Source organism: Colias eurytheme, chromosome 15 (genome assembly GCF_061535395.1).
Source record: "Colias eurytheme isolate Ceu_HAF_F1 chromosome 15, ilColEury1 Martin Lab GWU primary, whole genome shotgun sequence".
Classification (NCBI taxonomy): domain Eukaryota; kingdom Metazoa; phylum Arthropoda; class Insecta; order Lepidoptera; family Pieridae; genus Colias; species Colias eurytheme.
In genome coordinates this window covers 1,389,475-1,407,804 of record NC_142994.1, presented here as the reverse complement: position 1 = coordinate 1,407,804, position 18,330 = coordinate 1,389,475, and positions in this window count along the sequence as shown.

Genomic DNA, 18,330 nt, shown 5'->3' with positions numbered 1-18,330 from the left:
TTAATATATTTGCTAAAATGCTGGAAAAACTAGTATACCAAAAAATCTACACTCATACACTTAAATGTATTCCAACTAAACAACACGGTTTTATTAAATCACGGAACGTTACTACTAACTTATTAGACTTAACACATTACATAAATAACAACATGAGTGAAGGAGCACAGGTCGATGTAATCTACACAGATTTCGAGAAGGCATTTGATAGAGTAAGTCATAATGTTCTTATCCGTAAGCTTTATGCGGTGGGTATCAGGGGTGATCTTCTCAGATGGATAGAGTCTTATATCAGGAACCGCAGTCAATCGGTGATTCTAGGGGGGTTTAAATCAGATTTTGTTGATATTACTTCGGGCGTCCCGCAGGGATCGCATCTCGGTCCCTTATTGTATAACATTTACTTATTCGACATTGGTAACTGCTTTGTAAATTCTAATTTCTTACTTTATGCTGATGATAAAAAAATATTCAGAAAAGTCACTTCCTCTTACGATTGTCAATGTCTTCAAGATGATCTTAATAGATTAAGTGACTATTATAAATTAAATAAAATATCAATTAATATAAAAAAATGCCAAAAAATAAGTTTTACCCGTAATAGAAATAATAATATTATTTGTTTTGATTATAAAATTAATAGTGAATCTATACCTGCTGTTACTTCAGTAAGGGACCTAGGTGTGATTCTGGACGTCAAACTTGCATATCGTACGCACGTGGATTTTATTGTTCATAAAGCCTACAAAAATCTAGGTTTCATCTTGCGACAAGCTGATCCATTTAACGACATTACTTGCTTGAAAGTTCTTTATTTTGCCTACGTACGTAGTGTTCTCGAATTTGCAAGTGTGATCTGGCGACCGCAATATAAATGTCACATTAAAAGATTGGAAGCGATACAAAAAAAATTTGTGAACAAAATGAATTATAAAACAAAAAATTATTCGTTAAATTATGAACAGGCTTGCGCACATTATGGGTTAAATACTTTGGAGGATAGGAGAGATATAATAGACATTATGTTGTTATACGATATCGTGAACAACAAGTTTGACTATTCCACAGCGTTGGAAAATATAAAGTATCTTGTACCCACACAGCGTACTCGCCACACACGCCTATTCCACGTGCCGGCTACATCAACTAATTATCTAAAAATGTCACCGTTCCACAGGCTCCCGGACATTTATAATAAAAAATTTTCTTCTGTGGATCCCTTCTATTTATCACGTACTAGTTTTAAAAAGCAAATTTTACAATTAATTAATACTGAAGCTCAGCTCACATAATAATATAATACATTAGCTTTTAACACTCACACATTCTCATACACGCACTTTCACACACACACACACACACACACACAATCACATCCTACTTACATTAAATTGGTTTTAATTTATTTGAATTCGAAGATATTTAAAACATTTCCTTTCTTTATAAATACTTATTGGGCTTGATCAATGCTTACTTATACCTACAAAAAATTAAAATCTTTTCTCTTATCATTTGTAAAATTCTTATACTAGTATTTGTTCACATACGTAGATTATTTTTACTACCTATTGGTGTACCTTTTAATTGGCGTAGCTTAGTATTTATTCATCTCAAAAATTGTATCACTAGCTGTAAGGTACCTTATAATAAATAAAATAAAAAAAAAAAAAAAACAACGTAATAAAATTTATTTATTGTATATTAATTCAATATTAAATTGAAAATAAAATTGTGACAGATATTATTGCTTCCTAGTTGATGTCACATATTTATGCTTTTTGTGTGGAATCAACGCAAAATACAGAAATATAAAATTGTGTCAGATATTATTGCCACCTAGTTGGTGTCACATATTTATGCTTTGAGTGAGGAACCGATGCAAAATACAGAAATATGAAATTGTGTCAGATATTATTGCCACCTAGTTGGTGTCACATATTTATGCTTTGTGAGAGGAATCGATGCAAAATACAGAAATATGAAATTGTGTCAGATATTATTGCTTCCTAGTTGATGTCACATATTTATGCTTTTTGTGTGGAATCAACGCAAAATACAGAAATATAAAATTGTGTCAGATATTATTGCCACCTAGTTGGTGTCACATATTAATTATGCTTTGTGTGAGGAATCGAAGCAAAATACAGAAATATGAAATTGTGTCAGATATTTTTGCTTCCTAGTTGATGTCACATATTTATGCTTTTTGTGAGGAATCGATGCAAAATACAGAAATATGAAATTGTGTCAGATATTATTGCTTCCTAGTTGATGTCACATATTTATGCTTTTTGTGAGGAATCGATGCAAAATACAGAAATATGAAATTGTGTCAGATATTATTGCCACCTAGTTGATGTCACATATTTATGCCGTGAACGGGAACTATACGGTATTTCTGTGAAAACGCAGGCGAAGCCGCGGGCGGAAAGCTAGTGTCACATATTTATGCTTTTTGTGAGGAATCAATTATATTTTACAATACAGAAATATAAAATTGTGTCAGATATTATTGCCTCCTAGGTGACGTCACATATTTATGCTTCGAGAGGTTGTCACAATTATTTGCTCTACATTTTCGTCATATAATTTTGATGCCACTTTATTATGCTGCCTAATAATGTCAGATATTTTTGCTGTATACGGGCAGACAGATATTATTGAAGCCGTTCTTATGACAGATATTTTTGCTAATCTGCAAATGGTAATATATTTATGCTTCTGACTGTACAGTCACGAGCAATAATATATGCCTAGGGGGCGATGTGCAAAAATATCTGTCACTAGAACTAATTCAATAATATCTGTCTGCCCGTATACAGCAAAAATATCTGACATTAGTAGGCAGCATAATAAAGTGGCATCAAAATTATATGACGAAAATGTTACAGCAAATAATTGTGACAACCTCTCACGGCATAAATATGTGACATCAACTAGGAAGCAATAATATCTGACACAATTTCATATTTCTGTATTTTGCATCGATTCCTCATACAAATCTATACTAATATTATAAAGAGGAAAGGTTTGTATGTATGTATGTATGTATGTATGGTTTTCACGCATAAACTACTAGACCGATTTTGATGAAATTTGGCACAGATAATCTTTAGACCCTGAGAAAGAACATAGGCTACCTTTTATTTCGAAATATGTACCACGGGTGAAGCCGGGGCGGACCGCTAGTCATAAATATGTGACATCAACTAAGTGGCAATAATATCTGACACAATTTCATATTTCTATATTTTGCATCGATTCCTCACAAAAAGCATAAATATGTGACATCAACTAGGAAGCAATAATATCTGACACAATTTCATATTACTATATTTTGCATCGATTCCTCACAAAAAGCATAAATATGTGACATCAACTAGGAAGCAATAATATCTGACACAATTTCATATTTCTGTATTTTGCATCGATTCCTCACACAAAGCATAATTAATATGTGACACCGACTAGGTGGCAATAATATCTGACACAATTTTATATTTCTGTATTTTGCGTTGATTCCACACTAAAAGCATAAATATGTGACATCAACTAGGAAGCAATAATATCTGACACAATTTTATTACCCGACTGCCAAAGAAGGAGGGTAATGTTTTTCGAGTGTATGTAAGTATGTATGTATGTCTTTTCCTTTGTGACCACCTGTAGCCTAAACGGCTTGATGGGTTTTGATGTATGAGGTATCGTTAGATTTGTCTTGATTACGGGAGTGTCATAGGATACATTTTATCCTAAAAGTCCCACGGGATAAAGACATAATAATATTTTTTCTAAATTTCCCTTTATTTAGTGTGCAGTCGGGTATTTTGTTTTTTTAATAATAATCTTGTTTTTAATTTAATATTGAATTAATACAAAATAAATAAATTTTATTTTAACTACGTTGTTTTAAAACATTATTACCATATTAATCAATATGTGCCGTCGTTGTATACTACATATTGTATGTCTAGATATTACATAATATATCCTACTAGTTTAACACCCGCGGCTTCGCCCGCGTTTTCAAAGAAAAACCCGCATCGTTTCCGTTCCTGTGGGATTTCCAGGATAAAAGCTCTCATAAGCGTTAATCCAAGTTACCTTCTATGTGTGTGCTAAATTCCATTTTCTCTTTTATTTGTGTGAAAGAGTAACAAACATCCTTACATGATACTCACGAACTTTCGCATTTATAATATTAGAAGGATAATATCATATCATGACAAAATTAAAGTATTCATATACTTATATCAATGCCCACTTGGGTAGATTTATTTTATTTGAAGGTTCAGTGTAACCTTCATGTATTATTTAGAAATTGTTTTGTCACATGTTTTGTTATATTTGACGTTAGCGGCGTTTGACACGATTGCTCCGTTATTTATTTTCATTTACCTATAATAATTAGCCTATAATGTTGCTATTATTTTATTGAGTTTAAATATACGATTGTTGTAATTTCCTATAAGTATAGAAACATATATTGTTATTATACGATAAGCTATTTTAGTATTAAGAGTTTATAAATTATGTTTTCTTTGTTGGAAATTCTTAATAAAAATAAAAAAATAAATAAATAAATTGAGTATCGAAAATTATGGCAAGTTATCATATTATCGTAATTTTATTTAAAAAAAATATTTACAAAATATAATGTGTCTTTTGTTCATATTCTTACCCCAGCAAAATACATACCTAATACTAATTCAATAAATAACGTTTTGCCTTTTTAAAATCCTATTCTATCTTATCCTACTAGTCCTACTATAATCCTACTTCCTATCCTTCTAATCTAGTATTATTAATGCGAAAGTTTGTGAGGATGTGTATGTGTGTGTGTGTGTTTGTTACTCTTTCACGCAAATACTACTGAACCGATTACAATAAAATTTAGCAGACAAATAAAGGGTAACTTGGGTTAACACTTAGGATAGGTTTTATCCCAAAATTCCCACGGGATCGGGAACTATGCGGTATTTCTGTGAAAACGCAGGAGAAGCCGCGGGCGGAAAGCTAGTGTCACATATTTATGCTTTTTGTGAGGAATCAATTATATTTTACAATATAGAAATATAAAATTGTGTCAGATATTATTGCCTCCTAGGTGACGTCACATATTTATGCTTCGAGAGGTTGTCACAATTATTTGCTGTAACATTTTCGTCACATAATTTTGATGCCACTTTATTATGCTGCCTACTAATGTCAGATATTTTTGCTGTATACGGGCAGACAGATATTATTGAACCCGTTCTTATGACAGATATTATTGCTAATCTGCAAATGGTAATATATTTATGCTTCTGACTGTACATGTGATGTATTATTATACTACATTGAAAAATAAAATTTTGTAAAAGAAATGAATATTATTACTTCATTTACCTAACTTCTAAGCTCCTATTCTGTCGCGTTTTTGATGCTTAATACTATGCGGCTTTAGGTTTTTAATATAATAGTTAGGTTAGGCGTAATCACAACTATTTCTAGAGAATTCCTCCTATACCTTGCCTTGACAAGATATGACATGTGAAACTAATTGCTTATATTAGAATTTAATCAACCAAGCTAAGCGTTTATACTATCCCGGTTTCAATTTGAATACCATCAAGTATCAGTTACAAGTTATCGAAATAGTAAGGGGTTTACATGAGGCATTAATAAGGTTTCATATCATAGTTCATACTGTCTTCCTTAAATCTTTGATTTAATGGTTTCGTGGATAGGAGATAATAAAGATAGGCTTTATTTTTATTTTATATATTTTATAGGTATAATATAACAGGATGGATGTTTAAATTTGTATTATGTGGTGGATTTAGGTTTAGGTAGGACCAATTTTTTTGTTACATGACAACAGACAAATTCATGAGCTAGATTTTAAACTCCGTATTTTCAGATATTGATATCATAGCCTATGCAATAGCAGATTTTTTTCAAATTATTTACCAGAACAGTCTCTATATTCAGTCTCTATATTCAGTCTCTAAATTCAGTCTCTATATTCAGTCTCTATTTATAATTTGCATATGCAGCATAAGTCATTTTTTTTTTAAATAATCAAAATATCCTCCACTCTACGTTTACACACTCTACATATTTCAGAACTCGAAATAGATATGGAATCTAGTGCTGAATTAACCTTCGATCTTTTCACCAATCTGTTACTACTGCTAATAGATAAATAAATAGATAGTCCAGACCAAGCACCAAGTCTTTATAAATTATAAACCCCACCACAAAACGAATTATAACCACCAATACTGATTCGCTAACATGCCTTGAGTCCCGCCATACCTCAGCGGAAATTCCTTGAGTGCAAGAGTTCCCGGAGACTCCCAAACTATTCACTATTAACGCGACGCTCAGCCCAACTCGCGCTCATAATTTATAACATCTTAACTACCCGCAACTTTCCTGCTTAATACTTCATTATATGACCTGTCCTAGCTTGCAAATGATCGGTATCTTACGCTCTACAAGTAAACTTGTTCTTAGGTCTGCTCTACAATTAAGATCATTCAGGAAAAATAATTACGCTTTTATGCAATTTTTATTTACGCAAATATATATATATATATAATATATATTATATTATAATAATTACGCAATTATCATTTAAATTCGAAAATCTTTACATCTGTCTATAAATTATGAAGCAGGTTGCAAATTTTCACATGTTAACAAATGTAATTGACCAACATTCCTATCCAAGTCTTACTTAAATACATGTGTGAAACCGTAACACTTATACAAAAAAAAGTATTCAAATTCATCTTTGCTTACACCACTGTATATTCTAACAATCTAGTCATATACGTTGCGATATTTTACAACAAATGACAACGCATAATACCATGGCAGCACTTTGATCAAGATGCACATATTTATGTACAACTTATATGGAGTTTAATCCTCAAGCTAAGAGTAAGTCATATACTTACATAACTTGGCGAAGTAATGTGCGAGAGCTTCTGAGCTTGTTTTAATTATTTTCACCCTAAATCGCGTCGAAATCATGCGTTAATTTGCCACTTAGGAAAGTTTAACTTTTATCTTATAAATAAAAAAATTGTTCTAAATAATTATAGAAATACAAATAAATTTATACCGATGTCTTTTTAAACATTAAAACAAGGTCACAAAATAAAATGAACAGGGAATATTGAGACAATATAGCAATTAGCGACCCCATCAATAGAAAAAATTGCCTTGTCCCTACCACATATAATACATTCACAATTCCACACGTACGCACTTCCACTCAGTACTGGCAAGTACAGGCCTGTTGAGCAAATACTAAATATTAGCGGTCTCCGTTCAGTAAACCCATTTACACATGCACAAAGCTAAGGCTGTGTCCACACCGCCGCTGGCTCCGGACATTCATTTATTGATGACGCGATCGATGTCTTTGACGTGAAATTGCTGGTAATTACTGAATTTTATAAAAGCTTTTGAGTATTTAACTTTTATGTTTGTACTTTATTGTGAATTATTCAAACCAATTTTTAAGCGAATTAATTAAAAACTTTTTAATGCTATATCGTTTATAATAAATCTTTACATACTTATTATTGATTGTTGGATTGACCATTTAGTTTACCCTAAAAACTCACTCATCAAAAATGAATAATACCTATACCACAAAACTCTTAAGAATCGACTTCAGTTCTCAAACGATAGTCATAAGCCAAAACTAAAAACTGTCTCCAAAACAGCTAATAAATACAAAACCAATTCAGACACAACAAGCACCAAACATGCTATAATGTTTTCAATCAACAAACTAAAGCAAACAACACATCGCAAGTTGGTTCTTGCAATAATAACGGAATACGGCTGACTTGAATAAAACTTTGATTGGATTCCTCGCGTCGCTATTGGAGCGACGTTCATTAATGTTTCGTCTCGAGATACGAGTACATAATGTACATATATCTTACATTTAACGTCTACGTTCTTATGTTCCTATAAGAACATAAGAACTCAGAACTTATTACTTCTTATGCAGTCATATCCCCATTGATTCTTATTCCCCTCCTTTCATTCAGAAGCTCAAAGCTCTAAAACAACATAACGTTACCAGCGCGTGGAAAATAATCTCATTGTTCTTTAGATCTCAATCCCGATCGATTTCTAATAAAGTAACGGGACAAGGAACTCATCATTTATTACGCCGCTGTAAGATGATGAACAATGGGCAAAGATTAAACGCTAAGTCACGGAAACTTAATACGAGCGGGAAATATCCGTAGTGCCGGCCATCCGGAACAAATTCCGTCCCAATAACAAATAACACAAATGTACAGATTTCTTGAACACAAAGCCGAGGGCTCGACGGAATTTAGATTAAAAATGATCCTAAGTGAAGTGCAACTGAACGTGAAATTTTGCCCGATATTAATTTATTCGAAGCGTATAAGTATAACAATGGACGTCGAAGTTTTACGTTCAAGTATTTTTATTACATTTCACGTGTTCACACGAACATCGTTGGGTTTTATTGGTTTACGCTTCACATGCTCTTTAGAAAGCACACGGATCAGAAGGGAATTAATATCGATTTCGGGTTAGCTATTGCTCATTTTATCTACCGAGCCGTGTTTGAAGCAAGTCCCTTTCATAGAAAATTTTAAGCTATGTACCACATTGTTCTGCTTTTAATGAATACCAACAGTAGATGAATAATATTCCATTAAGTTTTTCAATGAATCGATCTTCCCATAGCTAACAATATATTCATTAATCAAAACGGCTGAACAGTTTTTAAATAATATGTGGTTTGAGAAATTGGTGATGATTTGGTATCTTTGAATCTTGCCAAAGAAGTTTGACTTCTGACACGTGTGCTCGGCACACGCTCTCTTTTATTTTAAGAAACAGATACGCTCTACATTTTTAAACTATGTATCGATATCTTAGCAAGTAGATGTATTCAAAATAACAGACAAAAAATAAACATGAGATAAGAAACGTTACAAGACATCCAATATCGAAGTATCCTATTCATCATAGTAATATCCACCCAAAAACATACTCTACAAAACCTTATAAGATTTCAAAAGAAACACTTCATAATTTAGACGTCAGAGTTCCTAACTCAACGTGTGAAAAGCATTTTATTACAATTATATCATACATCATCTCAAATTGTGTTCTTTGTGAGTAATTACAATTTCGTACCAAAGTTCCTTAAACTAAACAATACGACCAACTAACTTCTACAACTATGTATAAGTAAAAAGGAAAATATGTATGTCATGAAAACAGTTCTTGGTAAGTAATTACAATTACGTTCTTAAAACTAAACAATTCGACAACTAACTTATTCCATATCTACCAAAAACTGGAAAATAAGTTTTATCATGAAAACAACTACAATTTATACGATACAGATCATTCCGCATTATAACATACGCAAAGTTATTGACGATCAAATTGTGCTGTATCGAGCCTTTCAAAATTATGATGTGTAATTTATCCTCAACATATGAAACAGGAAACATTGATATTCAGCGTCGACTCGTAATAAATAAAATGGAAGCAAATGTAGCAAATACATTCGAGATACGTTCATTTGAACGAGTTGAATAAGTATATTGAAATGCTGTGCAATTTTATTACTTGTTTATGAACCACTGGGAGCGGTATGAACTTGCCTGTTTGTTCAGTAATATGACCTCATTGTGTGATTTATGCTTTATTGACATGCTTCAAGCTACTGATATCAATTTTCATTAGTGTTTATTGTTTGTAATATGTGCACGTGCTGGTATATTTGTTTAATGTGCTTCCTTAGTTTAATAGTTTAGGAGTAGAGATGGTAGAGCCTAATTATTTTGAATAAGATGTAAAAACATTTCTATAAGGTCTGGAATAAATGTATGTTATAGTGTAGTAATAGCTTCTTGGCTTAGCAGAACAAAACGATGTTATTAACATAATTAGAAGCCAATAATTTAATTTAACAGGGAAATCATTTTAAATCTGTCCATGAAATTCTTTTCATTTTAGAACATTGATGTAAAAATGTACGATGATTCTCACGGCTCTCCACTGTATTCATATTGTACAAAGAACAATGTCCATCATTAACCTTTGTCCTAAATTAACTGAACAATATCCAATTTTCGGAACCGCAGTGAAATTTAAACCAATCTACCATGAGCATTCGAGCACTGGTCAATGTACGTACGATCTCGTATTTTACAACACTCCAGAGGACCAAATGGGGCCTTACAGGGAAACTCCATTACCCTATTAAGCACAGTTTCAATTAGGTTATTAGCTGGCCTGTTACCCGATACAGCGCTGTAGAGCGCTTCGCGAATTTTTTCAACAAAATTTCGCTGCGATACTTGTAGCGCATTTTAGCTTGATTACTTAATAATGAGGTGCGCCATTTTGCTGTTTTTTCGTCACAGGATACGTGTGCTGAATTACATATTTCATAGAAAGACTATTAAATATGTAAATTATTAATATGTTTATACTATTATTATTAATACTATTTACTATTTATTTATATGATGTATATGATATACACCCTTTTTTTCCCCTTTTTTTTGACTGTAGCATCAAGTGACTGAAGTAATCATTTTTTTATGAAGTATTAAATGAAAAAGAAGGTTATCAAATACCAGTACCGTCTTTAAAATATTAGTTAAATCTGAGTCATATCCATGTAATTGGTTCAAAATATTATTTTACAACAAAACCTGCATCACCTGCATCTCGTAAACGCTCTACTGCGACTGAAGTGGGCAAATCAATCAGCCTTGGTGCATACTCCACGGCTCACTGAGCGTCTCACATTTGCTTACACCCTGTAATTAACCTTTACTATCCAGGAAAAATACGGAGTCTTAAATTTAATTCGGATTAGAATTGAACAGATAAACTACTAGATTACTTATATATATTTAAGCTATCTGAAATGCAATAAACCAAGATGCAATACCACATGTATAAAACGTACTCCTATAAAACGTACGTTTAATAGAAATTTCAACTCAAATCTTCCAAATGTAACCATCACATCGTTAACATTTAAATCGTTTTATTTTAGTGCAATTTAATCTCGAGTTCGCGTGGAATGTTCCCAACGTACAATATAACTGGGTAAACATTGTACACACAACTATTACAACAAAACAAAAGTGCTTGTTAACGAACGTGAAACAACTTTCCGAAACTATGCAAAATTCGTTAAACGAAAACTTTCTCTACACTGTGTTTTCTGATGCACTAGCTTGAATTACGCAGATACATCCTGCGTGTGTAAGGATTTTTTTTGCCAAATGAAAATGTTTTTATTCTTTTACTAAAAAATCGGATCGGATTTTGCTAAAATGTAAAGGATTAATTTTAAAACAGTCATGGATATCAATTTGGAAATTGGTCTACATTTTAGTAATATTATTAGTTCAGTATCGGTAGCGTTTAAATCAGAAAGAAGTAGAAATTAAATTTTTATAATTTTTTATAAATAAAATGAATACGCCCATTAAAGAAAAAAGTATCTAGTGGGATATCTAAACTGTATAAGACATAGACAACCACATTTGCTTGTTTCAACTACCAAAGCTTTTAAAAATCAACAAAAAGAGCGCTATATTGCACCTAATAAACACCGACACTGAAATAAGGCACGTTTGCAAATTCACCTAGTATTATATCTCTTACGAAAACCGGAATAAAACGAGGACATGTCGCTTGTATTTTTATATAAGGCGAGGAACAGCGCCAACTGTCTAACAAATTCACATTGGGCTACAGCAGAATAGCTTCATTTATGTTACTTGACAAATTATTACGTGGGCTGCTTTGTCTCGTATAGCTTTGTTCATATATAACAATATAACGGGGTCGCTCCAGGAATCTTTCGATAGTTTAGTAACTACGGAAAATTTTCCATCAAATGTCTCTTAATAAATAATTGACCTAGAACACGAGCTGAAAATTCCGTCCTTCAATAAAATCGAGAGTAATAATTACTTTACTGTTTCCTTCTCGAATAATTATTTATAATATAGGGATAATTATTTTTTGTTTGTTATACTTAACTGTTTCAGCAGTCATATTATTAAGTAGAACTACTTATAATTAATTGAAGATAGATCTATAAATTCTGAACTTATTTCGAAAATTGGAACTTCTTAAACATACATAGTTTTAAAAGCTTTATTTCATAAGAATTCCTGTTTAGTTTATTCGGTTCATATCGATGTAGAACTCATTTTAGATTTATTTCGTGAGCCTTCAAGCATAGATTGTATGAGTTCGAATATTTACCAAATGATGTATTGAATGTTACTAGCTATGCATAAAAAATTACGTATAAAAAAATTACGTCTCAAAAATTAACGACTAAAAATACGTATAAAACGCTCGTATAAAAATACACGGCTAAAAAATTTTCACCTGTCAAAATGTCCACTTAGTATAATTGGATGAAATAACATGATAATCTTGATGGATGCTCAGAATTCTTGAAAACACGATAAAACAATTTATAAAGGCAAATCTCTGGGCCTAGGAGGATTGGAAGCGTATTGAGTGGGGAAACTCAGTGTGCCCAGGCAGATAACTTTTCCAATTTGACGTTGAATGAGGTGATCGACAAATGTTTGCGAATGTGTCACTTTACGCACGACTGGGTAGAATTGACATGAAATAAATATACTTATGTGGACTACATTGCATGTGTGATTTATAAATATGTAATGTATAAGTATATCCTGGATTCAGTCATTTGTCATGCATGCATCGTCTCATAATATTTACCACGTCTCTTGATTCGAAATCCGTATCGGTGACTGTGATTTGAGTCATTTGTTTACATGTACCTACTAATGTATCAAGGAGGCGGGACATAATCATTCGATCAATGAAACAGAAATTAACCCCACAAAGGACAACATTATTTCTTTGTTTCTTCTGTCTAATTAAAATGTCTCTCTAGGTATTTGTAAACTCTCAAACAACCGTAGTAAAAAAAACATTAAACATCTGCATAAATTCCACATAATATAAAACAAGCATGTAATGTAAAGATTAAAATTAAAAACAAAAGTGACAGCAGCATCGCATACATCCGTAGAAGGATTAATTACGGTATTTACATGCAAACTTGCGGCCGAGCGTCCGAGCAAATCAAATTAAATTTCACGCTCGAACCGTTACGTAAACATTTGCTCTTACTCTAATGAGTTCCAAACTTTGCTCCTTTGTAAGATTACGCCAAAAATTGTGAAAAACTTCTGCTTGCGTCCCACGGCGAGCGTTTGACGTGGACATAGATTACTTAACTTATAGAGGGATGTTCAAACATGGATTAATTCATTATCTATATACGAGGAGGAAACTTTTCAACTTAATGTCGTTTCTTTTACGTCTTCTTATGTTTTTCGTTAATGTTTCTGTAATTTGACTGAAATTTCTGAAATATTACCTTTGCCTACTCTATTTAATCAATTCCTAACGATGAAATAAGCGGTGAAGTATCAAGACAAAACAAAAACCACCGCTGTACCTACAAATAAAATGCATACGTAAAATAATTATCATAACATAATTGCACTGCATACAAATACACATGATTGGCGGATAAAAATTTCAGTAGAATAATAAGTTCAAAATAATAATTCGAGTTTGTATAAATTGCTTGCACAACTTATTATTATTGCCAGGACATTAAAACTTTTCAAAAACAGAACGCAATCAAAACGAGCATCAAATAAAATGGCGCCTTTATAATCTATGGGCATAATATCCGACTTCCGTCGTTGCGTGTCCCGCTGAAAGTTCGTCATACTTTTCCATCTGTTTACTTTAGCACGCTTACGAGAATTAAAACTTAGGCTTAAGTTGTTTTTTATTACGAACATTTCCCTTCTTAACTTGGAATGTTTTGCATATTAAAGTTTCGATGGCGTACTACTTTTGCTTTTTACATTTTACATACAACGTCGTCGTCTTTGATTTAAGAAACGGACTCAATTTTTGAAATGGCGAACGTAAAACCATTTTAATTAGTCCGCTCACTTTTTATTTTCATTAATCACGCACAAAATAGCCGCGTTTAAATCGATAGCAATTTGGTAAATTCAAAAATAAAATTGGAACGGAACAAATTTAAAATCGGGATTATTCATGAAGCTCGTACTAATTAAAGAGCAGTTTTGTGGACAAAATACAGGAGTCGCACGACGTGTGGCTGCAACAAATTATACAAACATATTTATTCAGTTCTATAATTAGCGTGCACAATTTCCAATGTAACTTTATAAACGCTACGGATAAATAAATTTTGCTGGTAACATTTTTTGCCCATTCGTGCATGAGTTTTTGATTATAGAGTAGTAATTATATAGGAGACCTATTTGATTAAATGTGTTTAAAATAATTAATACATCACGCATTCAATTGTATTATTTTATTCTGATCTCATCAATTTATGCGATCACGTTTTTAATTATAATTTCGTATTGACAAACGTATACTGTATTAATAAAATAAATACAGCAATTACAAGCATGATTGTTACCAAATACAGACGATATTTCGAACAATTGCTTTTCTAATGATTTATATAATTCGTCTTTTTCTCAACAAATGACTCAATTTATAGAATAAGTTACAATTTTTCTCCAACTTCTGCTATTTCGACGTGTAATGGTCGAAAACCGAAATGTCCCAGCAGTAAATTGAAGTAATAATACATTTTGAAAGTTGCCTCTCAGCGTTGTACCTTCACACTTTGGAACTAGTTACCACCTGAGCTATTACTCGAATTTTATGACTTCAGAAAACTTCGCGGAAAATTTATCACGAAAAAAGTAGGTCGAATTAAAAATTCGATAATGAAATTTTTCCTTCGTTGAGACGGCGACAAGATAATAATGGTTAGTGTTGTTATTTGACACTAAAATCTGTCGAGATTAATTATAACCTAATTATGTAAGTTAATAATAAAAAGATGACATGACATTACATTTAGTTATTATACATATATTGGTCGCCTCCTCTTAGGTTCACAGTGATTATATTCATATAATGTTGCTCTAATGAATATAGATTTCTCGAATGTTTATTTTATCACGGTCCGTGCAAGGGAATGCACAGGTGAGGATAGCTATCAAGTGAGATTATTTTTTCATTTCTGTTGACGTTGGCAATATTAGTCTTTGAATGTTCATTTGGACACAGATCTGTGGACCTTTAATTATAATATAAAAAAACTTCGTTCCAAAATTTATACACTTTATCTATTACTATAGCATCAATAAAGTAAAACTATTTTAATCAATTTCTTGATCAAACAAATCATATCTAGTTAAATCACAGCTGTTATTTTACTTTCAAGTTTCAACATTACAAAATTTACAAAGTTACATTTGCTACTCGCAATAACATTTAGGATGCGCACATCCTTCAGCTTCTGTACTGTGTGCTGTTTGACCCTAAAACGCCTAGTTATCTAAAAAATCAATTTAATTATCTTGGTACTAATAACTGTATCTCTCTTCGCTCATCCAACCTTCTAACTCTTTCCACACCAGCTCATCGCACTAATTTTTACGGCTCTTCATTCACTGTTCGCGCTATCCAGCTTTGGAACGCTCTGCCGGAATCCATCAGACGTGCAAATACTATCAATAGCTTCAAAGAGCTCGTTAAAAATCATTTCTTGTCATTAGAATGTGTTGCTTATCTTTTGCCTGTGCTTTTGCCTAAATTATTTATTAAATGATCAGTATTAATTATTATTATAATACGTACGTCTTCGTACCGTATTAGTATGTATGTAGTGTATATAGTGTAGTGTATGTAGTTTATGTATTTTTATAAGTATATTGTATGTGTATTTGTGAAATATGTATTATTAATAGTAATTAATATATTTTATATTGTTATAGCACTGATATATATATAACTAAGTACGTATTACTTATTCATATTCTCATTATTTATTTTGTGCCATCGCGTTCTCGTTCAATATTCCGTGCCAACAGGGTTGCCTGGAAGAGATTGCTTTTAAGCAATAAGGCCGCCTTTTTGTATGTATGTGCCTTTATGTTTCTTTTTTTAATTATTGTATTTTGTTTTTCCATGCTTGGTGTATATGTACAATAAAGTATCAAATAAATAAAATAATAACATATTCAATACAATTAATTACACGGCGATGTAATGATCATTATTTCCCAAACTGAAACTGTCGCATTACGATATTACCATCATTTGTGGCTCACCACAAAAATTCCGGCGAGCTGCATACACACAAATGAATTACGTTAATTTATGAATAAACAGGTGTACCTTTTTACGCTCATTTACTGTACAATGTCCAATTCTTTTTAAAATAATATTCATTCACTTAACGTGTGAACATTTTAGTTAAAACAAAGAAAGGTTGCAGTTATTGTTTATGCTGAATGACTCGATTTCACTCAAAGTCACGAACAAACAAAATTATAGAATGTAATTTTTTTTTAAATAAATAATTCAAAGCTAAATCTATCATTTTATGTTTGAACGAATTTAAGATAAACTAATTCAGTAGTTTGTGCGAGAAAATTTTAAACAAAGAAAGTGACATGAAACTGCTTGCCTGAAAAACGTCAGATTACAACATTTTAAAATATCCGTCTCCATAGAGAAGTTGGTTAAAAACTCAACAGACTCCTAATATAACTTGCAATGTACTAACATCGTAAACAACAAACACACAAACTTGCAAGAAAAGCAGTTAAGAAAACCTTTGTTGCGTAGTAACTTTAAAATTACAGACTAGAAAATGGGGATTTGTTGTTATTTGCACACCGAATGTTATTGTATAAGATGTTTATTTTGTTGTGAATTCGGTCCACGTCGCGGAAATGTAGCGAGATATCGTGAAATAGTGTTCTATATACAATGACGTTATAGGTTAAGAGTAGTTTGTAGTAGTTTATCTTTTGGCAGCTTATAAATAGCAGTATATTCCAATTTAAACTCTAAGTTTAGAAATTAACTTTGTTCATTGTGATTTAGATATTACTGAACTGCCACTAGCAAGCTTTGATTTTTTTTATTATTATTACATGAACATTTTTGTAACATGAACGACTAATTACTGAGCGTCAAAAGATGTATGTAAAATACTGTTTGATTTGCTTTATAATCTTATCATATATAAAACTAACGGTCCGCCCCGGCTTCGCCCGTGGTACATATTTCGCAATAAAAGATTAAATCTGTGCCAAATTTCATCAAAATCGGTCCAGTAGTTTATGAGCCTATTCATTACAATCAAACAAACAAAGTTTTCCTCTTTATAATATTAGTGTAGATTTGGTACTTTATTATTTATATAAAATGTTTTTAAACATGTAAAGCGTAACGACAGTAAAGGGTTCTAAAATATTACGTAGCCATAAAATAAAGGAATAAAACTGACATCCTTTACGGATACGTAGGGGATAGAATCTTCACATATATTATAACAACGTATGAAATACTTATATTTCACAGCAACCTTCTACGACGGTCTACTATTCACCGAAACTAGAGCTAGAATCAATTTGTTCACAAGCACAACTCTTGTATATTATACCAAGACATTTCAATAACTTCCAAAAACCAACTGTAATATAAAACATACCGTAACAGGAACGCATATACGTGCGTAGATCATAATTCAACCTTTCGTCTCACTCGCTAGGCCCTCTGGATGTACTGATATTGATATAACGTGGGTCGACAATTACTTAGACAGAGGTTTAAAGTACTGGATATGTCATAAATATTATAGTTATGATTAAAAATGGAATAACCCAAAAGCTAGAAATAAGCTGCTACGTCGCTCTATTTACGTAGACATTCTCGTAGCGCGTAGCTATATCTTGTAGCATTTCATTAAAAGTTATCAAAACAATACAATATACAAATTAAAAACAAATTATAAAATTTCCTTTCGTTTTGCAATTTCGTTTGTAATAAGTTTATGCAATGTAATGTAGTATAATATTCGACATTGTAAGATATTCTTCTAGGATTATTATTCGTTTATTTGTAAATAGTAATTATTATTGAAATTAATTTCAAGAACTGCATCATTCTTTAAACTGTCAACCTTTTTCTTATCCAGTGTTCTTATATCCATGGCGTCAATAATATGCGACACAGGCAGAATTTCCCCCGAGCGCGATCCACAACAAGCCACGAAGAAGAATAACCCAAGTGAATGCAAAATGAAAATTATCATACAAATTCCCTTTCTTGTATGAACGGTGCCGTTACTGTCGCGGCGTAAGTATGCAAAAATATGAAACTCCTTTG